Source organism: Anomaloglossus baeobatrachus, unplaced genomic scaffold, assembly GCF_048569485.1.
Source record: "Anomaloglossus baeobatrachus isolate aAnoBae1 unplaced genomic scaffold, aAnoBae1.hap1 Scaffold_3689, whole genome shotgun sequence".
NCBI lineage: Eukaryota > Metazoa > Chordata > Amphibia > Anura > Aromobatidae > Anomaloglossus > Anomaloglossus baeobatrachus.
This window is the reverse complement of record NW_027443037.1, coordinates 1-27,264: the sequence shown is the minus strand read 5'-3', so window position 1 is coordinate 27,264 and position 27,264 is coordinate 1. Positions and strand designations below refer to the sequence as shown.

The window sequence follows — 27,264 nt, the reverse complement described above, 5'->3', positions numbered from 1 at the left end:
TTATCTTTCACACTTTTGACTTTCTTTATTCATCCAAATAGCAAACTCATCACCACTCAACCTGACCAACTCGGCTATGTCCCCGTGCTGCAGTTCTCTGTCTTATCTAGATCATTTGCAATTGAATGGAATAGATCCCTTTTGGACAAAGTGGATTCACCTGCTGCTGCAGTGACCACAGGTGTGATAACATCTAGAAATGGCATCTGGTGCGATCTCTCCGCTTCCACTCCAAAGAAAGTTACCTGTTTATTCCTATCATGCATTGGTTTTTGGGGTTTTCTTTGAGTAATGATGATCTCTTTAGTAGTCTGTTGGCGCCCTCTCCTGGAGGAATAGTTTGCTTGCTCTTGGACATTCTAAAAGAGAGGTCATGATAGACATTGAGCTTCTGAGCTCAATTGGGGACAGTCATGGGTGATGAATGTTTGCAACCTACTGCGAAGCCTCATACCGCAATATAAGGAACGTCAAATACTAAGAAAGGGCGGCCTATGAAAGAATTACTACTTTCAATAAGTACACTTAAACGGCTAATTGGGAATAGAAAAACTGTAAAAAGCCCTCTGAGAAAGCCCCCCTCTAACCTTTGATAGTAAGCTTTTCTGTAGTCTGCCTGTTGATGTATTTTCCGTTTGAACTGTGCACAACATGAAGAGACGGAACACTGGCGGCTTGTCACAATGCCCCCCGATGACATCACAATAGCGCTGCTGCCTAGAAAACAAGCTGCGCAGAAGAAGTTGTTCTTTGGGTGGGAGGGTGGGCTAGTGGAAGGAGGGGGCAATCTCTTTTTTTCCCGGGTGGTAGGGGGATGACAGGAGAAGGGAAGCGGGTGGTGAGAAAGGTACAGAGGGCAGGGTTTGGGGGCTGGGAAGGAAAGGGAAAAGATTAGGGTTTGGGGATGATGAAAGGGCTTTCTACGGGTAAGGATGGCAAAGGGTGGCAGTGACGGAAAGTCAGGCAACCTGTCCTGTCCGTCTTTTTGTATCGTGAATTGGAAAGACTGCAAGGGGGAGGGGAGTTGCTTGCGCCCTAAAGGAGGAGTTATTCAGATTCATTGCAGTGGGCGGCGGCTGCAAAACGCACCATTCTTCTTGTTTTGGCTCTGCAAAGCAGCCTTTTCAAGGGTTGGCTTGGGTGACAAAATGTCTTGTGTAGGCGTGGGTTTGTCTCCCTCTCGCTCTCTCTCCCTAAGATGTGTCCGGCATAGGCCAGGGTGCCACTCGAGGCCCAAACCAATTCTGGTTATCGCTTCTCGGCCTTTTGGCTAAGATCAAGTGTAGTATCTGTTCTTATCAGTTTAATATCTGATACGTCCCCTATCTGGGGACCATATATTAAATGGATTTTTAGAACAGGGAGATGGAAAAAGAGCTTGCTCTGTCCACTCCACGCATTGACCTGGTATTGCAGTACCTCCAGGAACGGTGCACCCCTTCTTAACCCAGTTTCCAAAAGCAGAACTCAATTCACCTGATTCATATTAGCCCGATTTAATGAATTGGAAGAAAGCATACGTCTTCATATGCACCTCAATTTGGCCCATTCACTTTTCACACTTCCTCCTTTTGTTTTTTATCTTTCACACTTTTGACTTTCTTTATTCATCCAAATAGCAAACTCATCACCACTCAACCTGACCAACTCGGCTATGTCCCCGTGCTGCAGTTCTCTGTCTTATCTAGATCATTTGCAATTGAATGGAATAGATCCCTTTTGGACAAAGTGGATTCACCTGCTGCTGCAGTGACCACAGGTGTGATAACATCTAGAATTGGCATCTGGTGCGATCTCTCCGCTTCCACTCCAAAGAAAGTTACCTGTTTATTCCTATCATGCATTGGTTTTTGGGGTTTTCTTTGAGTAATGATGATCTCTTTAGTAGTCTGTTGGCGCCCTCTCCTGGAGGAATAGTTTGCTTGCTCTTGGACATTCTAAAAGAGAGGTCATGATAGACATTGAGCTTCTGAGCTCAATTGGGGACAGTCATGGGTGATGAATGTTTGCAACCTACTGCGAAGCCTCATACCGCAATATAAGGAACGTCAAATACTAAGAAAGGGCGGCCTATGAAAGAATTACTACTTTCAATAAGTACACTTAAACGGCTAATTGGGAATAGAAAAACTGTAAAAAGCCCTCTGAGAAAGCCCCCCTCTAACCTTTGATAGTAAGCTTTTCTGTAGTCTGCCTGTTGATGTATTTTCCGTTTGAACTGTGCACAACATGAAGAGACGGAACACTGGCGGCTTGTCACAATGCCCCCCGATGACATCACAATAGCGCTGCTGCCTAGAAAACAAGCTGCGCAGAAGAAGTTGTTCTTTGGGTGGGAGGGTGGGCTAGTGGAAGGAGGGGGCAATCTCTTTTTTTCCCGGGTGGTAGGGGGATGACAGGAGAAGGGAAGCGGGTGGTGAGAAAGGTACAGAGGGCAGGGTTTGGGGGCTGGGAAGGAAAGGGAAAAGATTAGGGTTTGGGGATGATGAAAGGGCTTTCTACGGGTAAGGATGGCAAAGGGTGGCAGTGACGGAAAGTCAGGCAACCTGTCCTGTCCGTCTTTTTGTATCGTGAATTGGAAAGACTGCAAGGGGGAGGGGAGTTGCTTGCGCCCTAAAGGAGGAGTTATTCAGATTCATTGCAGTGGGCGGCGGCTGCAAAACGCACCATTCTTCTTGTTTTGGCTCTGCAAAGCAGCCTTTTCAAGGGTTGGCTTGGGTGACAAAATGTCTTGTGTAGGCGTGGGTTTGTCTCCCTCTCGCTCTCTCTCCCTAAGATGTGTCCGGCATAGGCCAGGGTGCCACTCGAGGCCCAAACCAATTCTGGTTATCGCTTCTCGGCCTTTTGGCTAAGATCAAGTGTAGTATCTGTTCTTATCAGTTTAATATCTGATACGTCCCCTATCTGGGGACCATATATTAAATGGATTTTTAGAACAGGGAGATGGAAAAAGAGCTTGCTCTGTCCACTCCACGCATTGACCTGGTATTGCAGTACCTCCAGGAACGGTGCACCCCTTCTTAACCCAGTTTCCAAAAGCAGAACTCAATTCACCTGATTCATATTAGCCCGATTTAATGAATTGGAAGAAAGCATACGTCTTCATATGCACCTCAATTTGGCCCATTCACTTTTCACACTTCCTCCTTTTGTTTTTTATCTTTCACACTTTTGACTTTCTTTATTCATCCAAATAGCAAACTCATCACCACTCAACCTGACCAACTCGGCTATGTCCCCGTGCTGCAGTTCTCTGTCTTATCTAGATCATTTGCAATTGAATGGAATAGATCCCTTTTGGACAAAGTGGATTCACCTGCTGCTGCAGTGACCACAGGTGTGATAACATCTAGAATTGGCATCTGGTGCGATCTCTCCGCTTCCACTCCAAAGAAAGTTACCTGTTTATTCCTATCATGCATTGGTTTTTGGGGTTTTCTTTGAGTAATGATGATCTCTTTAGTAGTCTGTTGGCGCCCTCTCCTGGAGGAATAGTTTGCTTGCTCTTGGACATTCTAAAAGAGAGGTCATGATAGACATTGAGCTTCTGAGCTCAATTGGGGACAGTCATGGGTGATGAATGTTTGCAACCTACTGCGAAGCCTCATACCGCAATATAAGGAACGTCAAATACTAAGAAAGGGCGGCCTATGAAAGAATTACTACTTTCAATAAGTACACTTAAACGGCTAATTGGGAATAGAAAAACTGTAAAAAGCCCTCTGAGAAAGCCCCCCTCTAACCTTTGATAGTAAGCTTTTCTGTAGTCTGCCTGTTGATGTATTTTCCGTTTGAACTGTGCACAACATGAAGAGACGGAACACTGGCGGCTTGTCACAATGCCCCCCGATGACATCACAATAGCGCTGCTGCCTAGAAAACAAGCTGCGCAGAAGAAGTTGTTCTTTGGGTGGGAGGGTGGGCTAGTGGAAGGAGGGGGCAATCTCTTTTTTTCCCGGGTGGTAGGGGGATGACAGGAGAAGGGAAGCGGGTGGTGAGAAAGGTACAGAGGGCAGGGTTTGGGGGCTGGGAAGGAAAGGGAAAAGATTAGGGTTTGGGGATGATGAAAGGGCTTTCTACGGGTAAGGATGGCAAAGGGTGGCAGTGACGGAAAGTCAGGCAACCTGTCCTGTCCGTCTTTTTGTATCGTGAATTGGAAAGACTGCAAGGGGGAGGGGAGTTGCTTGCGCCCTAAAGGAGGAGTTATTCAGATTCATTGCAGTGGGCGGCGGCTGCAAAACGCACCATTCTTCTTGTTTTGGCTCTGCAAAGCAGCCTTTTCAAGGGTTGGCTTGGGTGACAAAATGTCTTGTGTAGGCGTGGGTTTGTCTCCCTCTCGCTCTCTCTCCCTAAGATGTGTCCGGCATAGGCCAGGGTGCCACTCGAGGCCCAAACCAATTCTGGTTATCGCTTCTCGGCCTTTTGGCTAAGATCAAGTGTAGTATCTGTTCTTATCGCTTCTCGGCCTTTTGGCTAAGATCAAGTGTAGTGTTGTTCGAAGAGGTGGTTTAAGCTCCAGGCCACCTTAGTACAATGATACAATGCACACTGGAAGGTTGCGCTTGCTAGTACTCTGGGTGGATAGTATATTCATCTAGAGGAAAACATGGCCCTACCAGGATCGAGGCTATTAGACTGAGTAAGGGTGGGGGGCTATGGTACAACGTGCCCCAGGACTGACGACCCTGGAGTGAGTCTGAGCTTGCTGGCTTGGGACCCCGGCAAGCCTTGGGCTCTGTAGCACACCGTACCTTGCCTTTTCATACTTTTTGAGCATATTACCCTATCCCGGCCTTCTGGCTAGGAAGGGAAATTTTTACAATCCCGGTCGGAGGTCTGGTCAGCTTTGGGCTGAGAAACTAACACCCGGTTGGAGGTCTGGGTCAGCTTCGGCTGAGAAACCAACACCCGGTTGGAGGTCTGGGTCAGCTTCGGCTGAGAAACCAACACCCGGTTGGAGGTCCGGTTAGCCTTGGGCTGAGAAACCAACACCGGTTGACGGTCCGGGCAGTTTCGACTGCGAAACCAACAACTAGTAGCTCTCTACTCCACTTGGGTAAGATGCCTGGGTGGACGCTGGGAGCAACGACAAGGCTCAACCAGGCTTCGGCTTGGGGGAGCACCGAAGATCCCTGACCCTTGCTGTGGCCTTCTGGCTCGGAGGGACGGGGTTGATTTTTGGGGACCCTCTCCTCACGGTGGGGTCCACACGAATCCTAGCCTTTGCACTGTTTTTGGTGTGACTTCGGTCATGCATTTTTTGTGGTGCTTTGGAAAGCTTCATTAAATCAAAATCTGTTCTTATCAGTTTAATATCTGATACGTCCCCTATCTGGGGACCATATATTAAATGGATTTTTAGAACAGGGAGATGGAAAAAGAGCTTGCTCTGTCCACTCCACGCATTGACCTGGTATTGCAGTACCTCCAGGAACGGTGCACCCCTTCTTAACCCAGTTTCCAAAAGCAGAACTCAATTCACCTGATTCATATTAGCCCGATTTAATGAATTGGAAGAAAGCATACGTCTTCATATGCACCTCAATTTGGCCCATTCACTTTTCACACTTCCTCCTTTTGTTTTTTATCTTTCACACTTTTGACTTTCTTTATTCATCCAAATAGCAAACTCATCACCACTCAACCTGACCAACTCGGCTATGTCCCCGTGCTGCAGTTCTCTGTCTTATCTAGATCATTTGCAATTGAATGGAATAGATCCCTTTTGGACAAAGTGGATTCACCTGCTGCTGCAGTGACCACAGGTGTGATAACATCTAGAATTGGCATCTGGTGCGATCTCTCCGCTTCCACTCCAAAGAAAGTTACCTGTTTATTCCTATCATGCATTGGTTTTTGGGGTTTTCTTTGAGTAATGATGATCTCTTTAGTAGTCTGTTGGCGCCCTCTCCTGGAGGAATAGTTTGCTTGCTCTTGGACATTCTAAAAGAGAGGTCATGATAGACATTGAGCTTCTGAGCTCAATTGGGGACAGTCATGGGTGATGAATGTTTGCAACCTACTGCGAAGCCTCATACCGCAATATAAGGAACGTCAAATACTAAGAAAGGGCGGCCTATGAAAGAATTACTACTTTCAATAAGTACACTTAAACGGCTAATTGGGAATAGAAAAACTGTAAAAAGCCCTCTGAGAAAGCCCCCCTCTAACCTTTGATAGTAAGCTTTTCTGTAGTCTGCCTGTTGATGTATTTTCCGTTTGAACTGTGCACAACATGAAGAGACGGAACACTGGCGGCTTGTCACAATGCCCCCCGATGACATCACAATAGCGCTGCTGCCTAGAAAACAAGCTGCGCAGAAGAAGTTGTTCTTTGGGTGGGAGGGTGGGCTAGTGGAAGGAGGGGGCAATCTCTTTTTTTCCCGGGTGGTAGGGGGATGACAGGAGAAGGGAAGCGGGTGGTGAGAAAGGTACAGAGGGCAGGGTTTGGGGGCTGGGAAGGAAAGGGAAAAGATTAGGGTTTGGGGATGATGAAAGGGCTTTCTACGGGTAAGGATGGCAAAGGGTGGCAGTGACGGAAAGTCAGGCAACCTGTCCTGTCCGTCTTTTTGTATCGTGAATTGGAAAGACTGCAAGGGGGAGGGGAGTTGCTTGCGCCCTAAAGGAGGAGTTATTCAGATTCATTGCAGTGGGCGGCGGCTGCAAAACGCACCATTCTTCTTGTTTTGGCTCTGCAAAGCAGCCTTTTCAAGGGTTGGCTTGGGTGACAAAATGTCTTGTGTAGGCGTGGGTTTGTCTCCCTCTCGCTCTCTCTCCCTAAGATGTGTCCGGCATAGGCCAGGGTGCCACTCGAGGCCCAAACCAATTCTGGTTATCGCTTCTCGGCCTTTTGGCTAAGATCAAGTGTAGTATCTGTTCTTATCAGTTTAATATCTGATACGTCCCCTATCTGGGGACCATATATTAAATGGATTTTTAGAACAGGGAGATGGAAAAAGAGCTTGCTCTGTCCACTCCACGCATTGACCTGGTATTGCAGTACCTCCAGGAACGGTGCACCCCTTCTTAACCCAGTTTCCAAAAGCAGAACTCAATTCACCTGATTCATATTAGCCCGATTTAATGAATTGGAAGAAAGCATACGTCTTCATATGCACCTCAATTTGGCCCATTCACTTTTCACACTTCCTCCTTTTGTTTTTTATCTTTCACACTTTTGACTTTCTTTATTCATCCAAATAGCAAACTCATCACCACTCAACCTGACCAACTCGGCTATGTCCCCGTGCTGCAGTTCTCTGTCTTATCTAGATCATTTGCAATTGAATGGAATAGATCCCTTTTGGACAAAGTGGATTCACCTGCTGCTGCAGTGACCACAGGTGTGATAACATCTAGAATTGGCATCTGGTGCGATCTCTCCGCTTCCACTCCAAAGAAAGTTACCTGTTTATTCCTATCATGCATTGGTTTTTGGGGTTTTCTTTGAGTAATGATGATCTCTTTAGTAGTCTGTTGGCGCCCTCTCCTGGAGGAATAGTTTGCTTGCTCTTGGACATTCTAAAAGAGAGGTCATGATAGACATTGAGCTTCTGAGCTCAATTGGGGACAGTCATGGGTGATGAATGTTTGCAACCTACTGCGAAGCCTCATACCGCAATATAAGGAACGTCAAATACTAAGAAAGGGCGGCCTATGAAAGAATTACTACTTTCAATAAGTACACTTAAACGGCTAATTGGGAATAGAAAAACTGTAAAAAGCCCTCTGAGAAAGCCCCCCTCTAACCTTTGATAGTAAGCTTTTCTGTAGTCTGCCTGTTGATGTATTTTCCGTTTGAACTGTGCACAACATGAAGAGACGGAACACTGGCGGCTTGTCACAATGCCCCCCGATGACATCACAATAGCGCTGCTGCCTAGAAAACAAGCTGCGCAGAAGAAGTTGTTCTTTGGGTGGGAGGGTGGGCTAGTGGAAGGAGGGGGCAATCTCTTTTTTTCCCGGGTGGTAGGGGGATGACAGGAGAAGGGAAGCGGGTGGTGAGAAAGGTACAGAGGGCAGGGTTTGGGGGCTGGGAAGGAAAGGGAAAAGATTAGGGTTTGGGGATGATGAAAGGGCTTTCTACGGGTAAGGATGGCAAAGGGTGGCAGTGACGGAAAGTCAGGCAACCTGTCCTGTCCGTCTTTTTGTATCGTGAATTGGAAAGACTGCAAGGGGGAGGGGAGTTGCTTGCGCCCTAAAGGAGGAGTTATTCAGATTCATTGCAGTGGGCGGCGGCTGCAAAACGCACCATTCTTCTTGTTTTGGCTCTGCAAAGCAGCCTTTTCAAGGGTTGGCTTGGGTGACAAAATGTCTTGTGTAGGCGTGGGTTTGTCTCCCTCTCGCTCTCTCTCCCTAAGATGTGTCCGGCATAGGCCAGGGTGCCACTCGAGGCCCAAACCAATTCTGGTTATCGCTTCTCGGCCTTTTGGCTAAGATCAAGTGTAGTATCTGTTCTTATCAGTTTAATATCTGATACGTCCCCTATCTGGGGACCATATATTAAATGGATTTTTAGAACAGGGAGATGGAAAAAGAGCTTGCTCTGTCCACTCCACGCATTGACCTGGTATTGCAGTACCTCCAGGAACGGTGCACCCCTTCTTAACCCAGTTTCCAAAAGCAGAACTCAATTCACCTGATTCATATTAGCCCGATTTAATGAATTGGAAGAAAGCATACGTCTTCATATGCACCTCAATTTGGCCCATTCACTTTTCACACTTCCTCCTTTTGTTTTTTATCTTTCACACTTTTGACTTTCTTTATTCATCCAAATAGCAAACTCATCACCACTCAACCTGACCAACTCGGCTATGTCCCCGTGCTGCAGTTCTCTGTCTTATCTAGATCATTTGCAATTGAATGGAATAGATCCCTTTTGGACAAAGTGGATTCACCTGCTGCTGCAGTGACCACAGGTGTGATAACATCTAGAATTGGCATCTGGTGCGATCTCTCCGCTTCCACTCCAAAGAAAGTTACCTGTTTATTCCTATCATGCATTGGTTTTTGGGGTTTTCTTTGAGTAATGATGATCTCTTTAGTAGTCTGTTGGCGCCCTCTCCTGGAGGAATAGTTTGCTTGCTCTTGGACATTCTAAAAGAGAGGTCATGATAGACATTGAGCTTCTGAGCTCAATTGGGGACAGTCATGGGTGATGAATGTTTGCAACCTACTGCGAAGCCTCATACCGCAATATAAGGAACGTCAAATACTAAGAAAGGGCGGCCTATGAAAGAATTACTACTTTCAATAAGTACACTTAAACGGCTAATTGGGAATAGAAAAACTGTAAAAAGCCCTCTGAGAAAGCCCCCCTCTAACCTTTGATAGTAAGCTTTTCTGTAGTCTGCCTGTTGATGTATTTTCCGTTTGAACTGTGCACAACATGAAGAGACGGAACACTGGCGGCTTGTCACAATGCCCCCCGATGACATCACAATAGCGCTGCTGCCTAGAAAACAAGCTGCGCAGAAGAAGTTGTTCTTTGGGTGGGAGGGTGGGCTAGTGGAAGGAGGGGGCAATCTCTTTTTTTCCCGGGTGGTAGGGGGATGACAGGAGAAGGGAAGCGGGTGGTGAGAAAGGTACAGAGGGCAGGGTTTGGGGGCTGGGAAGGAAAGGGAAAAGATTAGGGTTTGGGGATGATTAAAGGGCTTTCTACGGGTAAGGATGGCAAAGGGTGGCAGTGACGGAAAGTCAGGCAACCTGTCCTGTCCGTCTTTTTGTATCGTGAATTGGAAAGACTGCAAGGGGGAGGGGAGTTGCTTGCGCCCTAAAGGAGGAGTTATTCAGATTCATTGCAGTGGGCGGCGGCTGCAAAACGCACCATTCTTCTTGTTTTGGCTCTGCAAAGCAGCCTTTTCAAGGGTTGGCTTGGGTGACAAAATGTCTTGTGTAGGCGTGGGTTTGTCTCCCTCTCGCTCTCTCTCCCTAAGATGTGTCCGGCATAGGCCAGGGTGCCACTCGAGGCCCAAACCAATTCTGGTTATCGCTTCTCGGCCTTTTGGCTAAGATCAAGTGTAGTATCTGTTCTTATCAGTTTAATATCTGATACGTCCCCTATCTGGGGACCATATATTAAATGGATTTTTAGAACAGGGAGATGGAAAAAGAGCTTGCTCTGTCCACTCCACGCATTGACCTGGTATTGCAGTACCTCCAGGAACGGTGCACCCCTTCTTAACCCAGTTTCCAAAAGCAGAACTCAATTCACCTGATTCATATTAGCCCGATTTAATGAATTGGAAGAAAGCATACGTCTTCATATGCACCTCAATTTGGCCCATTCACTTTTCACACTTCCTCCTTTTGTTTTTTATCTTTCACACTTTTGACTTTCTTTATTCATCCAAATAGCAAACTCATCACCACTCAACCTGACCAACTCGGCTATGTCCCCGTGCTGCAGTTCTCTGTCTTATCTAGATCATTTGCAATTGAATGGAATAGATCCCTTTTGGACAAAGTGGATTCACCTGCTGCTGCAGTGACCACAGGTGTGATAACATCTAGAATTGGCATCTGGTGCGATCTCTCCGCTTCCACTCCAAAGAAAGTTACCTGTTTATTCCTATCATGCATTGGTTTTTGGGGTTTTCTTTGAGTAATGATGATCTCTTTAGTAGTCTGTTGGCGCCCTCTCCTGGAGGAATAGTTTGCTTGCTCTTGGACATTCTAAAAGAGAGGTCATGATAGACATTGAGCTTCTGAGCTCAATTGGGGACAGTCATGGGTGATGAATGTTTGCAACCTACTGCGAAGCCTCATACCGCAATATAAGGAACGTCAAATACTAAGAAAGGGCGGCCTATGAAAGAATTACTACTTTCAATAAGTACACTTAAACGGCTAATTGGGAATAGAAAAACTGTAAAAAGCCCTCTGAGAAAGCCCCCCTCTAACCTTTGATAGTAAGCTTTTCTGTAGTCTGCCTGTTGATGTATTTTCCGTTTGAACTGTGCACAACATGAAGAGACGGAACACTGGCGGCTTGTCACAATGCCCCCCGATGACATCACAATAGCGCTGCTGCCTAGAAAACAAGCTGCGCAGAAGAAGTTGTTCTTTGGGTGGGAGGGTGGGCTAGTGGAAGGAGGGGGCAATCTCTTTTTTTCCCGGGTGGTAGGGGGATGACAGGAGAAGGGAAGCGGGTGGTGAGAAAGGTACAGAGGGCAGGGTTTGGGGGCTGGGAAGGAAAGGGAAAAGATTAGGGTTTGGGGATGATGAAAGGGCTTTCTACGGGTAAGGATGGCAAAGGGTGGCAGTGACGGAAAGTCAGGCAACCTGTCCTGTCCGTCTTTTTGTATCGTGAATTGGAAAGACTGCAAGGGGGAGGGGAGTTGCTTGCGCCCTAAAGGAGGAGTTATTCAGATTCATTGCAGTGGGCGGCGGCTGCAAAACGCACCATTCTTCTTGTTTTGGCTCTGCAAAGCAGCCTTTTCAAGGGTTGGCTTGGGTGACAAAATGTCTTGTGTAGGCGTGGGTTTGTCTCCCTCTCGCTCTCTCTCCCTAAGATGTGTCCGGCATAGGCCAGGGTGCCACTCGAGGCCCAAACCAATTCTGGTTATCGCTTCTCGGCCTTTTGGCTAAGATCAAGTGTAGTATCTGTTCTTATCAGTTTAATATCTGATACGTCCCCTATCTGGGGACCATATATTAAATGGATTTTTAGAACAGGGAGATGGAAAAAGAGCTTGCTCTGTCCACTCCACGCATTGACCTGGTATTGCAGTACCTCCAGGAACGGTGCACCCCTTCTTAACCCAGTTTCCAAAAGCAGAACTCAATTCACCTGATTCATATTAGCCCGATTTAATGAATTGGAAGAAAGCATACGTCTTCATATGCACCTCAATTTGGCCCATTCACTTTTCACACTTCCTCCTTTTGTTTTTTATCTTTCACACTTTTGACTTTCTTTATTCATCCAAATAGCAAACTCATCACCACTCAACCTGACCAACTCGGCTATGTCCCCGTGCTGCAGTTCTCTGTCTTATCTAGATCATTTGCAATTGAATGGAATAGATCCCTTTTGGACAAAGTGGATTCACCTGCTGCTGCAGTGACCACAGGTGTGATAACATCTAGAATTGGCATCTGGTGCGATCTCTCCGCTTCCACTCCAAAGAAAGTTACCTGTTTATTCCTATCATGCATTGGTTTTTGGGGTTTTCTTTGAGTAATGATGATCTCTTTAGTAGTCTGTTGGCGCCCTCTCCTGGAGGAATAGTTTGCTTGCTCTTGGACATTCTAAAAGAGAGGTCATGATAGACATTGAGCTTCTGAGCTCAATTGGGGACAGTCATGGGTGATGAATGTTTGCAACCTACTGCGAAGCCTCATACCGCAATATAAGGAACGTCAAATACTAAGAAAGGGCGGCCTATGAAAGAATTACTACTTTCAATAAGTACACTTAAACGGCTAATTGGGAATAGAAAAACTGTAAAAAGCCCTCTGAGAAAGCCCCCCTCTAACCTTTGATAGTAAGCTTTTCTGTAGTCTGCCTGTTGATGTATTTTCCGTTTGAACTGTGCACAACATGAAGAGACGGAACACTGGCGGCTTGTCACAATGCCCCCCGATGACATCACAATAGCGCTGCTGCCTAGAAAACAAGCTGCGCAGAAGAAGTTGTTCTTTGGGTGGGAGGGTGGGCTAGTGGAAGGAGGGGGCAATCTCTTTTTTTCCCGGGTGGTAGGGGGATGACAGGAGAAGGGAAGCGGGTGGTGAGAAAGGTACAGAGGGCAGGGTTTGGGGGCTGGGAAGGAAAGGGAAAAGATTAGGGTTTGGGGATGATGAAAGGGCTTTCTACGGGTAAGGATGGCAAAGGGTGGCAGTGACGGAAAGTCAGGCAACCTGTCCTGTCCGTCTTTTTGTATCGTGAATTGGAAAGACTGCAAGGGGGAGGGGAGTTGCTTGCGCCCTAAAGGAGGAGTTATTCAGATTCATTGCAGTGGGCGGCGGCTGCAAAACGCACCATTCTTCTTGTTTTGGCTCTGCAAAGCAGCCTTTTCAAGGGTTGGCTTGGGTGACAAAATGTCTTGTGTAGGCGTGGGTTTGTCTCCCTCTCGCTCTCTCTCCCTAAGATGTGTCCGGCATAGGCCAGGGTGCCACTCGAGGCCCAAACCAATTCTGGTTATCGCTTCTCGGCCTTTTGGCTAAGATCAAGTGTAGTATCTGTTCTTATCAGTTTAATATCTGATACGTCCCCTATCTGGGGACCATATATTAAATGGATTTTTAGAACAGGGAGATGGAAAAAGAGCTTGCTCTGTCCACTCCACGCATTGACCTGGTATTGCAGTACCTCCAGGAACGGTGCACCCCTTCTTAACCCAGTTTCCAAAAGCAGAACTCAATTCACCTGATTCATATTAGCCCGATTTAATGAATTGGAAGAAAGCATACGTCTTCATATGCACCTCAATTTGGCCCATTCACTTTTCACACTTCCTCCTTTTGTTTTTTATCTTTCACACTTTTGACTTTCTTTATTCATCCAAATAGCAAACTCATCACCACTCAACCTGACCAACTCGGCTATGTCCCCGTGCTGCAGTTCTCTGTCTTATCTAGATCATTTGCAATTGAATGGAATAGATCCCTTTTGGACAAAGTGGATTCACCTGCTGCTGCAGTGACCACAGGTGTGATAACATCTAGAATTGGCATCTGGTGCGATCTCTCCGCTTCCACTCCAAAGAAAGTTACCTGTTTATTCCTATCATGCATTGGTTTTTGGGGTTTTCTTTGAGTAATGATGATCTCTTTAGTAGTCTGTTGGCGCCCTCTCCTGGAGGAATAGTTTGCTTGCTCTTGGACATTCTAAAAGAGAGGTCATGATAGACATTGAGCTTCTGAGCTCAATTGGGGACAGTCATGGGTGATGAATGTTTGCAACCTACTGCGAAGCCTCATACCGCAATATAAGGAACGTCAAATACTAAGAAAGGGCGGCCTATGAAAGAATTACTACTTTCAATAAGTACACTTAAACGGCTAATTGGGAATAGAAAAACTGTAAAAAGCCCTCTGAGAAAGCCCCCCTCTAACCTTTGATAGTAAGCTTTTCTGTAGTCTGCCTGTTGATGTATTTTCCGTTTGAACTGTGCACAACATGAAGAGACGGAACACTGGCGGCTTGTCACAATGCCCCCCGATGACATCACAATAGCGCTGCTGCCTAGAAAACAAGCTGCGCAGAAGAAGTTGTTCTTTGGGTGGGAGGGTGGGCTAGTGGAAGGAGGGGGCAATCTCTTTTTTTCCCGGGTGGTAGGGGGATGACAGGAGAAGGGAAGCGGGTGGTGAGAAAGGTACAGAGGGCAGGGTTTGGGGGCTGGGAAGGAAAGGGAAAAGATTAGGGTTTGGGGATGATGAAAGGGCTTTCTACGGGTAAGGATGGCAAAGGGTGGCAGTGACGGAAAGTCAGGCAACCTGTCCTGTCCGTCTTTTTGTATCGTGAATTGGAAAGACTGCAAGGGGGAGGGGAGTTGCTTGCGCCCTAAAGGAGGAGTTATTCAGATTCATTGCAGTGGGCGGCGGCTGCAAAACGCACCATTCTTCTTGTTTTGGCTCTGCAAAGCAGCCTTTTCAAGGGTTGGCTTGGGTGACAAAATGTCTTGTGTAGGCGTGGGTTTGTCTCCCTCTCGCTCTCTCTCCCTAAGATGTGTCCGGCATAGGCCAGGGTGCCACTCGAGGCCCAAACCAATTCTGGTTATCGCTTCTCGGCCTTTTGGCTAAGATCAAGTGTAGTATCTGTTCTTATCAGTTTAATATCTGATACGTCCCCTATCTGGGGACCATATATTAAATGGATTTTTAGAACAGGGAGATGGAAAAAGAGCTTGCTCTGTCCACTCCACGCATTGACCTGGTATTGCAGTACCTCCAGGAACGGTGCACCCCTTCTTAACCCAGTTTCCAAAAGCAGAACTCAATTCACCTGATTCATATTAGCCCGATTTAATGAATTGGAAGAAAGCATACGTCTTCATATGCACCTCAATTTGGCCCATTCACTTTTCACACTTCCTCCTTTTGTTTTTTATCTTTCACACTTTTGACTTTCTTTATTCATCCAAATAGCAAACTCATCACCACTCAACCTGACCAACTCGGCTATGTCCCCGTGCTGCAGTTCTCTGTCTTATCTAGATCATTTGCAATTGAATGGAATAGATCCCTTTTGGACAAAGTGGATTCACCTGCTGCTGCAGTGACCACAGGTGTGATAACATCTAGAATTGGCATCTGGTGCGATCTCTCCGCTTCCACTCCAAAGAAAGTTACCTGTTTATTCCTATCATGCATTGGTTTTTGGGGTTTTCTTTGAGTAATGATGATCTCTTTAGTAGTCTGTTGGCGCCCTCTCCTGGAGGAATAGTTTGCTTGCTCTTGGACATTCTAAAAGAGAGGTCATGATAGACATTGAGCTTCTGAGCTCAATTGGGGACAGTCATGGGTGATGAATGTTTGCAACCTACTGCGAAGCCTCATACCGCAATATAAGGAACGTCAAATACTAAGAAAGGGCGGCCTATGAAAGAATTACTACTTTCAATAAGTACACTTAAACGGCTAATTGGGAATAGAAAAACTGTACAAAGCCCTCTGAGAAAGCCCCCCTCTAACCTTTGATAGTAAGCTTTTCTGTAGTCTGCCTGTTGATGTATTTTCCGTTTGAACTGTGCACAACATGAAGAGACGGAACACTGGCGGCTTGTCACAATGCCCCCCGATGACATCACAATAGCGCTGCTGCCTAGAAAACAAGCTGCGCAGAAGAAGTTGTTCTTTGGGTGGGAGGGTGGGCTAGTGGAAGGAGGGGGCAATCTCTTTTTTTCCCGGGTGGTAGGGGGATGACAGGAGAAGGGAAGCGGGTGGTGAGAAAGGTACAGAGGGCAGGGTTTGGGGGCTGGGAAGGAAAGGGAAAAGATTAGGGTTTGGGGATGATGAAAGGGCTTTCTACGGGTAAGGATGGCAAAGGGTGGCAGTGACGGAAAGTCAGGCAACCTGTCCTGTCCGTCTTTTTGTATCGTGAATTGGAAAGACTGCAAGGGGGAGGGGAGTTGCTTGCGCCCTAAAGGAGGAGTTATTCAGATTCATTGCAGTGGGCGGCGGCTGCAAAACGCACCATTCTTCTTGTTTTGGCTCTGCAAAGCAGCCTTTTCAAGGGTTGGCTTGGGTGACAAAATGTCTTGTGTAGGCGTGGGTTTGTCTCCCTCTCGCTCTCTCTCCCTAAGATGTGTCCGGCATAGGCCAGGGTGCCACTCGAGGCCCAAACCAATTCTGGTTATCGCTTCTCGGCCTTTTGGCTAAGATCAAGTGTAGTATCTGTTCTTATCAGTTTAATATCTGATACGTCCCCTATCTGGGGACCATATATTAAATGGATTTTTAGAACAGGGAGATGGAAAAAGAGCTTGCTCTGTCCACTCCACGCATTGACCTGGTATTGCAGTACCTCCAGGAACGGTGCACCCCTTCTTAACCCAGTTTCCAAAAGCAGAACTCAATTCACCTGATTCATATTAGCCCGATTTAATGAATTGGAAGAAAGCATACGTCTTCATATGCACCTCAATTTGGCCCATTCACTTTTCACACTTCCTCCTTTTGTTTTTTATCTTTCACACTTTTGACTTTCTTTATTCATCCAAATAGCAAACTCATCACCACTCAACCTGACCAACTCGGCTATGTCCCCGTGCTGCAGTTCTCTGTCTTATCTAGATCATTTGCAATTGAATGGAATAGATCCCTTTTGGACAAAGTGGATTCACCTGCTGCTGCAGTGACCACAGGTGTGATAACATCTAGAATTGGCATCTGGTGCGATCTCTCCGCTTCCACTCCAAAGAAAGTTACCTGTTTATTCCTATCATGCATTGGTTTTTGGGGTTTTCTTTGAGTAATGATGATCTCTTTAGTAGTCTGTTGGCGCCCTCTCCTGGAGGAATAGTTTGCTTGCTCTTGGACATTCTAAAAGAGAGGTCATGATAGACATTGAGCTTCTGAGCTCAATTGGGGACAGTCATGGGTGATGAATGTTTGCAACCTACTGCGAAGCCTCATACCGCAATATAAGGAACGTCAAATACTAAGAAAGGGCGGCCTATGAAAGAATTACTACTTTCAATAAGTACACTTAAACGGCTAATTGGGAATAGAAAAACTGTAAAAAGCCCTCTGAGAAAGCCCCCCTCTAACCTTTGATAGTAAGCTTTTCTGTAGTCTGCCTGTTGATGTATTTTCCGTTTGAACTGTGCACAACATGAAGAGACGGAACACTGGCGGCTTGTCACAATGCCCCCCGATGACATCACAATAGCGCTGCTGCCTAGAAAACAAGCTGCGCAGAAGAAGTTGTTCTTTGGGTGGGAGGGTGGGCTAGTGGAAGGAGGGGGCAATCTCTTTTTTTCCCGGGTGGTAGGGGGATGACAGGAGAAGGGAAGCGGGTGGTGAGAAAGGTACAGAGGGCAGGGTTTGGGGGCTGGGAAGGAAAGGGAAAAGATTAGGGTTTGGGGATGATGAAAGGGCTTTCTACGGGTAAGGATGGCAAAGGGTGGCAGTGACGGAAAGTCAGGCAACCTGTCCTGTCCGTCTTTTTGTATCGTGAATTGGAAAGACTGCAAGGGGGAGGGGAGTTGCTTGCGCCCTAAAGGAGGAGTTATTCAGATTCATTGCAGTGGGCGGCGGCTGCAAAACGCACCATTCTTCTTGTTTTGGCTCTGCAAAGCAGCCTTTTCAAGGGTTGGCTTGGGTGACAAAATGTCTTGTGTAGGCGTGGGTTTGTCTCCCTCTCGCTCTCTCTCCCTAAGATGTGTCCGGCATAGGCCAGGGTGCCACTCGAGGCCCAAACCAATTCTGGTTATCGCTTCTCGGCCTTTTGGCTAAGATCAAGTGTAGTATCTGTTCTTATCAGTTTAATATCTGATACGTCCCCTATCTGGGGACCATATATTAAATGGATTTTTAGAACAGGGAGATGGAAAAAGAGCTTGCTCTGTCCACTCCACGCATTGACCTGGTATTGCAGTACCTCCAGGAACGGTGCACCCCTTCTTAACCCAGTTTCCAAAAGCAGAACTCAATTCACCTGATTCATATTAGCCCGATTTAATGAATTGGAAGAAAGCATACGTCTTCATATGCACCTCAATTTGGCCCATTCACTTTTCACACTTCCTCCTTTTGTTTTTTATCTTTCACACTTTTGACTTTCTTTATTCATCCAAATAGCAAACTCATCACCACTCAACCTGACCAACTCGGCTATGTCCCCGTGCTGCAGTTCTCTGTCTTATCTAGATCATTTGCAATTGAATGGAATAGATCCCTTTTGGACAAAGTGGATTCACCTGCTGCTGCAGTGACCACAGGTGTGATAACATCTAGAATTGGCATCTGGTGCGATCTCTCCGCTTCCACTCCAAAGAAAGTTACCTGTTTATTCCTATCATGCATTGGTTTTTGGGGTTTTCTTTGAGTAATGATGATCTCTTTAGTAGTCTGTTGGCGCCCTCTCCTGGAGGAATAGTTTGCTTGCTCTTGGACATTCTAAAAGAGAGGTCATGATAGACATTGAGCTTCTGAGCTCAATTGGGGACAGTCATGGGTGATGAATGTTTGCAACCTACTGCGAAGCCTCATACCGCAATATAAGGAACGTCAAATACTAAGAAAGGGCGGCCTATGAAAGAATTACTACTTTCAATAAGTACACTTAAACGGCTAATTGGGAATAGAAAAACTGTAAAAAGCCCTCTGAGAAAGCCCCCCTCTAACCTTTGATAGTAAGCTTTTCTGTAGTCTGCCTGTTGATGTATTTTCCGTTTGAACTGTGCACAACATGAAGAGACGGAACACTGGCGGCTTGTCACAATGCCCCCCGATGACATCACAATAGCGCTGCTGCCTAGAAAACAAGCTGCGCAGAAGAAGTTGTTCTTTGGGTGGGAGGGTGGGCTAGTGGAAGGAGGGGGCAATCTCTTTTTTTCCCGGGTGGTAGGGGGATGACAGGAGAAGGGAAGCGGGTGGTGAGAAAGGTACAGAGGGCAGGGTTTGGGGGCTGGGAAGGAAAGGGAAAAGATTAGGGTTTGGGGATGATGAAAGGGCTTTCTACGGGTAAGGATGGCAAAGGGTGGCAGTGACGGAAAGTCAGGCAACCTGTCCTGTCCGTCTTTTTGTATCGTGAATTGGAAAGACTGCAAGGGGGAGGGGAGTTGCTTGCGCCCTAAAGGAGGAGTTATTCAGATTCATTGCAGTGGGCGGCGGCTGCAAAACGCACCATTCTTCTTGTTTTGGCTCTGCAAAGCAGCCTTTTCAAGGGTTGGCTTGGGTGACAAAATGTCTTGTGTAGGCGTGGGTTTGTCTCCCTCTCGCTCTCTCTCCCTAAGATGTGTCCGGCATAGGCCAGGGTGCCACTCGAGGCCCAAACCAATTCTGGTTATCGCTTCTCGGCCTTTTGGCTAAGATCAAGTGTAGTATCTGTTCTTATCAGTTTAATATCTGATACGTCCCCTATCTGGGGACCATATATTAAATGGATTTTTAGAACAGGGAGATGGAAAAAGAGCTTGCTCTGTCCACTCCACGCATTGACCTGGTATTGCAGTACCTCCAGGAACGGTGCACCCCTTCTTAACCCAGTTTCCAAAAGCAGAACTCAATTCACCTGATTCATATTAGCCCGATTTAATGAATTGGAAGAAAGCATACGTCTTCATATGCACCTCAATTTGGCCCATTCACTTTTCACACTTCCTCCTTTTGTTTTTTATCTTTCACACTTTTGACTTTCTTTATTCATCCAAATAGCAAACTCATCACCACTCAACCTGACCAACTCGGCTATGTCCCCGTGCTGCAGTTCTCTGTCTTATCTAGATCATTTGCAATTGAATGGAATAGATCCCTTTTGGACAAAGTGGATTCACCTGCTGCTGCAGTGACCACAGGTGTGATAACATCTAGAATTGGCATCTGGTGCGATCTCTCCGCTTCCACTCCAAAGAAAGTTACCTGTTTATTCCTATCATGCATTGGTTTTTGGGGTTTTCTTTGAGTAATGATGATCTCTTTAGTAGTCTGTTGGCGCCCTCTCCTGGAGGAATAGTTTGCTTGCTCTTGGACATTCTAAAAGAGAGGTCATGATAGACATTGAGCTTCTGAGCTCAATTGGGGACAGTCATGGGTGATGAATGTTTGCAACCTACTGCGAAGCCTCATACCGCAATATAAGGAACGTCAAATACTAAGAAAGGGCGGCCTATGAAAGAATTACTACTTTCAATAAGTACACTTAAACGGCTAATTGGGAATAGAAAAACTGTAAAAAGCCCTCTGAGAAAGCCCCCCTCTAACCTTTGATAGTAAGCTTTTCTGTAGTCTGCCTGTTGATGTATTTTCCGTTTGAACTGTGCACAACATGAAGAGACGGAACACTGGCGGCTTGTCACAATGCCCCCCGATGACATCACAATAGCGCTGCTGCCTAGAAAACAAGCTGCGCAGAAGAAGTTGTTCTTTGGGTGGGAGGGTGGGCTAGTGGAAGGAGGGGGCAATCTCTTTTTTTCCCGGGTGGTAGGGGGATGACAGGAGAAGGGAAGCGGGTGGTGAGAAAGGTACAGAGGGCAGGGTTTGGGGGCTGGGAAGGAAAGGGAAAAGATTAGGGTTTGGGGATGATGAAAGGGCTTTCTACGGGTAAGGATGGCAAAGGGTGGCAGTGACGGAAAGTCAGGCAACCTGTCCTGTCCGTCTTTTTGTATCGTGAATTGGAAAGACTGCAAGGGGGAGGGGAGTTGCTTGCGCCCTAAAGGAGGAGTTATTCAGATTCATTGCAGTGGGCGGCGGCTGCAAAACGCACCATTCTTCTTGTTTTGGCTCTGCAAAGCAGCCTTTTCAAGGGTTGGCTTGGGTGACAAAATGTCTTGTGTAGGCGTGGGTTTGTCTCCCTCTCGCTCTCTCTCCCTAAGATGTGTCCGGCATAGGCCAGGGTGCCACTCGAGGCCCAAACCAATTCTGGTTATCGCTTCTCGGCCTTTTGGCTAAGATCAAGTGTAGTATCTGTTCTTATCAGTTTAATATCTGATACGTCCCCTATCTGGGGACCATATATTAAATGGATTTTTAGAACAGGGAGATGGAAAAAGAGCTTGCTCTGTCCACTCCACGCATTGACCTGGTATTGCAGTACCTCCAGGAACGGTGCACCCCTTCTTAACCCAGTTTCCAAAAGCAGAACTCAATTCACCTGATTCATATTAGCCCGATTTAATGAATTGGAAGAAAGCATACGTCTTCATATGCACCTCAATTTGGCCCATTCACTTTTCACACTTCCTCCTTTTGTTTTTTATCTTTCACACTTTTGACTTTCTTTATTCATCCAAATAGCAAACTCATCACCACTCAACCTGACCAACTCGGCTATGTCCCCGTGCTGCAGTTCTCTGTCTTATCTAGATCATTTGCAATTGAATGGAATAGATCCCTTTTGGACAAAGTGGATTCACCTGCTGCTGCAGTGACCACAGGTGTGATAACATCTAGAATTGGCATCTGGTGCGATCTCTCCGCTTCCACTCCAAAGAAAGTTACCTGTTTATTCCTATCATGCATTGGTTTTTGGGGTTTTCTTTGAGTAATGATGATCTCTTTAGTAGTCTGTTGGCGCCCTCTCCTGGAGGAATAGTTTGCTTGCTCTTGGACATTCTAAAAGAGAGGTCATGATAGACATTGAGCTTCTGAGCTCAATTGGGGACAGTCATGGGTGATGAATGTTTGCAACCTACTGCGAAGCCTCATACCGCAATATAAGGAACGTCAAATACTAAGAAAGGGCGGCCTATGAAAGAATTACTACTTTCAATAAGTACACTTAAACGGCTAATTGGGAATAGAAAAACTGTAAAAAGCCCTCTGAGAAAGCCCCCCTCTAACCTTTGATAGTAAGCTTTTCTGTAGTCTGCCTGTTGATGTATTTTCCGTTTGAACTGTGCACAACATGAAGAGACGGAACACTGGCGGCTTGTCACAATGCCCCCCGATGACATCACAATAGCGCTGCTGCCTAGAAAACAAGCTGCGCAGAAGAAGTTGTTCTTTGGGTGGGAGGGTGGGCTAGTGGAAGGAGGGGGCAATCTCTTTTTTTCCCGGGTGGTAGGGGGATGACAGGAGAAGGGAAGCGGGTGGTGAGAAAGGTACAGAGGGCAGGGTTTGGGGGCTGGGAAGGAAAGGGAAAAGATTAGGGTTTGGGGATGATGAAAGGGCTTTCTACGGGTAAGGATGGCAAAGGGTGGCAGTGACGGAAAGTCAGGCAACCTGTCCTGTCCGTCTTTTTGTATCGTGAATTGGAAAGACTGCAAGGGGGAGGGGAGTTGCTTGCGCCCTAAAGGAGGAGTTATTCAGATTCATTGCAGTGGGCGGCGGCTGCAAAACGCACCATTCTTCTTGTTTTGGCTCTGCAAAGCAGCCTTTTCAAGGGTTGGCTTGGGTGACAAAATGTCTTGTGTAGGCGTGGGTTTGTCTCCCTCTCGCTCTCTCTCCCTAAGATGTGTCCGGCATAGGCCAGGGTGCCACTCGAGGCCCAAACCAATTCTGGTTATCGCTTCTCGGCCTTTTGGCTAAGATCAAGTGTAGTATCTGTTCTTATCAGTTTAATATCTGATACGTCCCCTATCTGGGGACCATATATTAAATGGATTTTTAGAACAGGGAGATGGAAAAAGAGCTTGCTCTGTCCACTCCACGCATTGACCTGGTATTGCAGTACCTCCAGGAACGGTGCACCCCTTCTTAACCCAGTTTCCAAAAGCAGAACTCAATTCACCTGATTCATATTAGCCCGATTTAATGAATTGGAAGAAAGCATACGTCTTCATATGCACCTCAATTTGGCCCATTCACTTTTCACACTTCCTCCTTTTGTTTTTTATCTTTCACACTTTTGACTTTCTTTATTCATCCAAATAGCAAACTCATCACCACTCAACCTGACCAACTCGGCTATGTCCCCGTGCTGCAGTTCTCTGTCTTATCTAGATCATTTGCAATTGAATGGAATAGATCCCTTTTGGACAAAGTGGATTCACCTGCTGCTGCAGTGACCACAGGTGTGATAACATCTAGAATTGGCATCTGGTGCGATCTCTCCGCTTCCACTCCAAAGAAAGTTACCTGTTTATTCCTATCATGCATTGGTTTTTGGGGTTTTCTTTGAGTAATGATGATCTCTTTAGTAGTCTGTTGGCGCCCTCTCCTGGAGGAATAGTTTGCTTGCTCTTGGACATTCTAAAAGAGAGGTCATGATAGACATTGAGCTTCTGAGCTCAATTGGGGACAGTCATGGGTGATGAATGTTTGCAACCTACTGCGAAGCCTCATACCGCAATATAAGGAACGTCAAATACTAAGAAAGGGCGGCCTATGAAAGAATTACTACTTTCAATAAGTACACTTAAACGGCTAATTGGGAATAGAAAAACTGTAAAAAGCCCTCTGAGAAAGCCCCCCTCTAACCTTTGATAGTAAGCTTTTCTGTAGTCTGCCTGTTGATGTATTTTCCGTTTGAACTGTGCACAACATGAAGAGACGGAACACTGGCGGCTTGTCACAATGCCCCCCGATGACATCACAATAGCGCTGCTGCCTAGAAAACAAGCTGCGCAGAAGAAGTTGTTCTTTGGGTGGGAGGGTGGGCTAGTGGAAGGAGGGGGCAATCTCTTTTTTTCCCGGGTGGTAGGGGGATGACAGGAGAAGGGAAGCGGGTGGTGAGAAAGGTACAGAGGGCAGGGTTTGGGGGCTGGGAAGGAAAGGGAAAAGATTAGGGTTTGGGGATGATGAAAGGGCTTTCTACGGGTAAGGATGGCAAAGGGTGGCAGTGACGGAAAGTCAGGCAACCTGTCCTGTCCGTCTTTTTGTATCGTGAATTGGAAAGACTGCAAGGGGGAGGGGAGTTGCTTGCGCCCTAAAGGAGGAGTTATTCAGATTCATTGCAGTGGGCGGCGGCTGCAAAACGCACCATTCTTCTTGTTTTGGCTCTGCAAAGCAGCCTTTTCAAGGGTTGGCTTGGGTGACAAAATGTCTTGTGTAGGCGTGGGTTTGTCTCCCTCTCGCTCTCTCTCCCTAAGATGTGTCCGGCATAGGCCAGGGTGCCACTCGAGGCCCAAACCAATTCTGGTTATCGCTTCTCGGCCTTTTGGCTAAGATCAAGTGTAGTATCTGTTCTTATCAGTTTAATATCTGATACGTCCCCTATCTGGGGACCATATATTAAATGGATTTTTAGAACAGGGAGATGGAAAAAGAGCTTGCTCTGTCCACTCCACGCATTGACCTGGTATTGCAGTACCTCCAGGAACGGTGCACCCCTTCTTAACCCAGTTTCCAAAAGCAGAACTCAATTCACCTGATTCATATTAGCCCGATTTAATGAATTGGAAGAAAGCATACGTCTTCATATGCACCTCAATTTGGCCCATTCACTTTTCACACTTCCTCCTTTTGTTTTTTATCTTTCACACTTTTGACTTTCTTTATTCATCCAAATAGCAAACTCATCACCACTCAACCTGACCAACTCGGCTATGTCCCCGTGCTGCAGTTCTCTGTCTTATCTAGATCATTTGCAATTGAATGGAATAGATCCCTTTTGGACAAAGTGGATTCACCTGCTGCTGCAGTGACCACAGGTGTGATAACATCTAGAATTGGCATCTGGTGCGATCTCTCCGCTTCCACTCCAAAGAAAGTTACCTGTTTATTCCTATCATGCATTGGTTTTTGGGGTTTTCTTTGAGTAATGATGATCTCTTTAGTAGTCTGTTGGCGCCCTCTCCTGGAGGAATAGTTTGCTTGCTCTTGGACATTCTAAAAGAGAGGTCATGATAGACATTGAGCTTCTGAGCTCAATTGGGGACAGTCATGGGTGATGAATGTTTGCAACCTACTGCGAAGCCTCATACCGCAATATAAGGAACGTCAAATACTAAGAAAGGGCGGCCTATGAAAGAATTACTACTTTCAATAAGTACACTTAAACGGCTAATTGGGAATAGAAAAACTGTAAAAAGCCCTCTGAGAAAGCCCCCCTCTAACCTTTGATAGTAAGCTTTTCTGTAGTCTGCCTGTTGATGTATTTTCCGTTTGAACTGTGCACAACATGAAGAGACGGAACACTGGCGGCTTGTCACAATGCCCCCCGATGACATCACAATAGCGCTGCTGCCTAGAAAACAAGCTGCGCAGAAGAAGTTGTTCTTTGGGTGGGAGGGTGGGCTAGTGGAAGGAGGGGGCAATCTCTTTTTTTCCCGGGTGGTAGGGGGATGACAGGAGAAGGGAAGCGGGTGGTGAGAAAGGTACAGAGGGCAGGGTTTGGGGGCTGGGAAGGAAAGGGAAAAGATTAGGGTTTGGGGATGATGAAAGGGCTTTCTACGGGTAAGGATGGCAAAGGGTGGCAGTGACGGAAAGTCAGGCAACCTGTCCTGTCCGTCTTTTTGTATCGTGAATTGGAAAGACTGCAAGGGGGAGGGGAGTTGCTTGCGCCCTAAAGGAGGAGTTATTCAGATTCATTGCAGTGGGCGGCGGCTGCAAAACGCACCATTCTTCTTGTTTTGGCTCTGCAAAGCAGCCTTTTCAAGGGTTGGCTTGGGTGACAAAATGTCTTGTGTAGGCGTGGGTTTGTCTCCCTCTCGCTCTCTCTCCCTAAGATGTGTCCGGCATAGGCCAGGGTGCCACTCGAGGCCCAAACCAATTCTGGTTATCGCTTCTCGGCCTTTTGGCTAAGATCAAGTGTAGTATCTGTTCTTATCAGTTTAATATCTGATACGTCCCCTATCTGGGGACCATATATTAAATGGATTTTTAGAACAGGGAGATGGAAAAAGAGCTTGCTCTGTCCACTCCACGCATTGACCTGGTATTGCAGTACCTCCAGGAACGGTGCACCCCTTCTTAACCCAGTTTCCAAAAGCAGAACTCAATTCACCTGATTCATATTAGCCCGATTTAATGAATTGGAAGAAAGCATACGTCTTCATATGCACCTCAATTTGGCCCATTCACTTTTCACACTTCCTCCTTTTGTTTTTTATCTTTCACACTTTTGACTTTCTTTATTCATCCAAATAGCAAACTCATCACCACTCAACCTGACCAACTCGGCTATGTCCCCGTGCTGCAGTTCTCTGTCTTATCTAGATCATTTGCAATTGAATGGAATAGATCCCTTTTGGACAAAGTGGATTCACCTGCTGCTGCAGTGACCACAGGTGTGATAACATCTAGAATTGGCATCTGGTGCGATCTCTCCGCTTCCACTCCAAAGAAAGTTACCTGTTTATTCCTATCATGCATTGGTTTTTGGGGTTTTCTTTGAGTAATGATGATCTCTTTAGTAGTCTGTTGGCGCCCTCTCCTGGAGGAATAGTTTGCTTGCTCTTGGACATTCTAAAAGAGAGGTCATGATAGACATTGAGCTTCTGAGCTCAATTGGGGACAGTCATGGGTGATGAATGTTTGCAACCTACTGCGAAGCCTCATACCGCAATATAAGGAACGTCAAATACTAAGAAAGGGCGGCCTATGAAAGAATTACTACTTTCAATAAGTACACTTAAACGGCTAATTGGGAATAGAAAAACTGTAAAAAGCCCTCTGAGAAAGCCCCCCTCTAACCTTTGATAGTAAGCTTTTCTGTAGTCTGCCTGTTGATGTATTTTCCGTTTGAACTGTGCACAACATGAAGAGACGGAACACTGGCGGCTTGTCACAATGCCCCCCGATGACATCACAATAGCGCTGCTGCCTAGAAAACAAGCTGCGCAGAAGAAGTTGTTCTTTGGGTGGGAGGGTGGGCTAGTGGAAGGAGGGGGCAATCTCTTTTTTTCCCGGGTGGTAGGGGGATGACAGGAGAAGGGAAGCGGGTGGTGAGAAAGGTACAGAGGGCAGGGTTTGGGGGCTGGGAAGGAAAGGGAAAAGATTAGGGTTTGGGGATGATGAAAGGGCTTTCTACGGGTAAGGATGGCAAAGGGTGGCAGTGACGGAAAGTCAGGCAACCTGTCCTGTCCGTCTTTTTGTATCGTGAATTGGAAAGACTGCAAGGGGGAGGGGAGTTGCTTGCGCCCTAAAGGAGGAGTTATTCAGATTCATTGCAGTGGGCGGCGGCTGCAAAACGCACCATTCTTCTTGTTTTGGCTCTGCAAAGCAGCCTTTTCAAGGGTTGGCTTGGGTGACAAAATGTCTTGTGTAGGCGTG

At 46.6% G+C, this 27,264-nt stretch overlaps 16 non-coding genes and 1 pseudogene across 16 annotated transcripts; all 17 read left to right on the top strand.

Moving 5' to 3' along the window:
* Nucleotides 1-1,250: 1,250 nt before the first annotated feature.
* LOC142274074 (U2 spliceosomal RNA) lies at nucleotides 1,251-1,441 on the top strand. Its single transcript, XR_012738441.1, has one exon. It is a non-coding gene; the product is annotated as a U2 spliceosomal RNA (small nuclear RNA).
* A 1,387-nt stretch (nucleotides 1,442-2,828) lies between these two features.
* On the top strand, nucleotides 2,829-3,019 carry LOC142274072 (U2 spliceosomal RNA). The gene has a single exon (XR_012738440.1). It is a non-coding gene; the product is annotated as a U2 spliceosomal RNA (small nuclear RNA).
* A 1,387-nt stretch (nucleotides 3,020-4,406) lies between these two features.
* LOC142274101 (U2 spliceosomal RNA) lies at nucleotides 4,407-4,570 on the top strand (annotated as a pseudogene).
* Nucleotides 4,571-5,251: 681 nt separating this feature from the next.
* Nucleotides 5,252-5,447, top strand: LOC142274099 (U2 spliceosomal RNA). The gene has a single exon (XR_012738462.1). It is a non-coding gene; the product is annotated as a U2 spliceosomal RNA (small nuclear RNA).
* A 1,387-nt stretch (nucleotides 5,448-6,834) lies between these two features.
* LOC142274071 (U2 spliceosomal RNA) lies at nucleotides 6,835-7,025 on the top strand. The gene has a single exon (XR_012738439.1). It is a non-coding gene; the product is annotated as a U2 spliceosomal RNA (small nuclear RNA).
* Nucleotides 7,026-8,412: 1,387 nt separating this feature from the next.
* Nucleotides 8,413-8,603, top strand: LOC142274070 (U2 spliceosomal RNA). The gene has a single exon (XR_012738438.1). It is a non-coding gene; the product is annotated as a U2 spliceosomal RNA (small nuclear RNA).
* Nucleotides 8,604-9,990: 1,387 nt separating this feature from the next.
* Nucleotides 9,991-10,181, top strand: LOC142274069 (U2 spliceosomal RNA). Its single transcript, XR_012738437.1, has one exon. It is a non-coding gene; the product is annotated as a U2 spliceosomal RNA (small nuclear RNA).
* Nucleotides 10,182-11,568: 1,387 nt separating this feature from the next.
* LOC142274068 (U2 spliceosomal RNA) lies at nucleotides 11,569-11,759 on the top strand. Its single transcript, XR_012738436.1, has one exon. It is a non-coding gene; the product is annotated as a U2 spliceosomal RNA (small nuclear RNA).
* A 1,387-nt stretch (nucleotides 11,760-13,146) lies between these two features.
* LOC142274067 (U2 spliceosomal RNA) lies at nucleotides 13,147-13,337 on the top strand. Its single transcript, XR_012738435.1, has one exon. It is a non-coding gene; the product is annotated as a U2 spliceosomal RNA (small nuclear RNA).
* A 1,387-nt stretch (nucleotides 13,338-14,724) lies between these two features.
* LOC142274066 (U2 spliceosomal RNA) lies at nucleotides 14,725-14,915 on the top strand. The gene has a single exon (XR_012738434.1). It is a non-coding gene; the product is annotated as a U2 spliceosomal RNA (small nuclear RNA).
* A 1,387-nt stretch (nucleotides 14,916-16,302) lies between these two features.
* On the top strand, nucleotides 16,303-16,493 carry LOC142274065 (U2 spliceosomal RNA). The gene has a single exon (XR_012738433.1). It is a non-coding gene; the product is annotated as a U2 spliceosomal RNA (small nuclear RNA).
* Nucleotides 16,494-17,880: 1,387 nt separating this feature from the next.
* On the top strand, nucleotides 17,881-18,071 carry LOC142274064 (U2 spliceosomal RNA). The gene has a single exon (XR_012738432.1). It is a non-coding gene; the product is annotated as a U2 spliceosomal RNA (small nuclear RNA).
* A 1,387-nt stretch (nucleotides 18,072-19,458) lies between these two features.
* On the top strand, nucleotides 19,459-19,649 carry LOC142274105 (U2 spliceosomal RNA). Its single transcript, XR_012738464.1, has one exon. It is a non-coding gene; the product is annotated as a U2 spliceosomal RNA (small nuclear RNA).
* A 1,387-nt stretch (nucleotides 19,650-21,036) lies between these two features.
* Nucleotides 21,037-21,227, top strand: LOC142274100 (U2 spliceosomal RNA). The gene has a single exon (XR_012738463.1). It is a non-coding gene; the product is annotated as a U2 spliceosomal RNA (small nuclear RNA).
* A 1,387-nt stretch (nucleotides 21,228-22,614) lies between these two features.
* LOC142274088 (U2 spliceosomal RNA) lies at nucleotides 22,615-22,805 on the top strand. The gene has a single exon (XR_012738453.1). It is a non-coding gene; the product is annotated as a U2 spliceosomal RNA (small nuclear RNA).
* Nucleotides 22,806-24,192: 1,387 nt separating this feature from the next.
* LOC142274075 (U2 spliceosomal RNA) lies at nucleotides 24,193-24,383 on the top strand. Its single transcript, XR_012738442.1, has one exon. It is a non-coding gene; the product is annotated as a U2 spliceosomal RNA (small nuclear RNA).
* A 1,387-nt stretch (nucleotides 24,384-25,770) lies between these two features.
* Nucleotides 25,771-25,961, top strand: LOC142274063 (U2 spliceosomal RNA). Its single transcript, XR_012738431.1, has one exon. It is a non-coding gene; the product is annotated as a U2 spliceosomal RNA (small nuclear RNA).
* The last annotated feature ends 1,303 nt before the right edge of the window (nucleotides 25,962-27,264 follow it).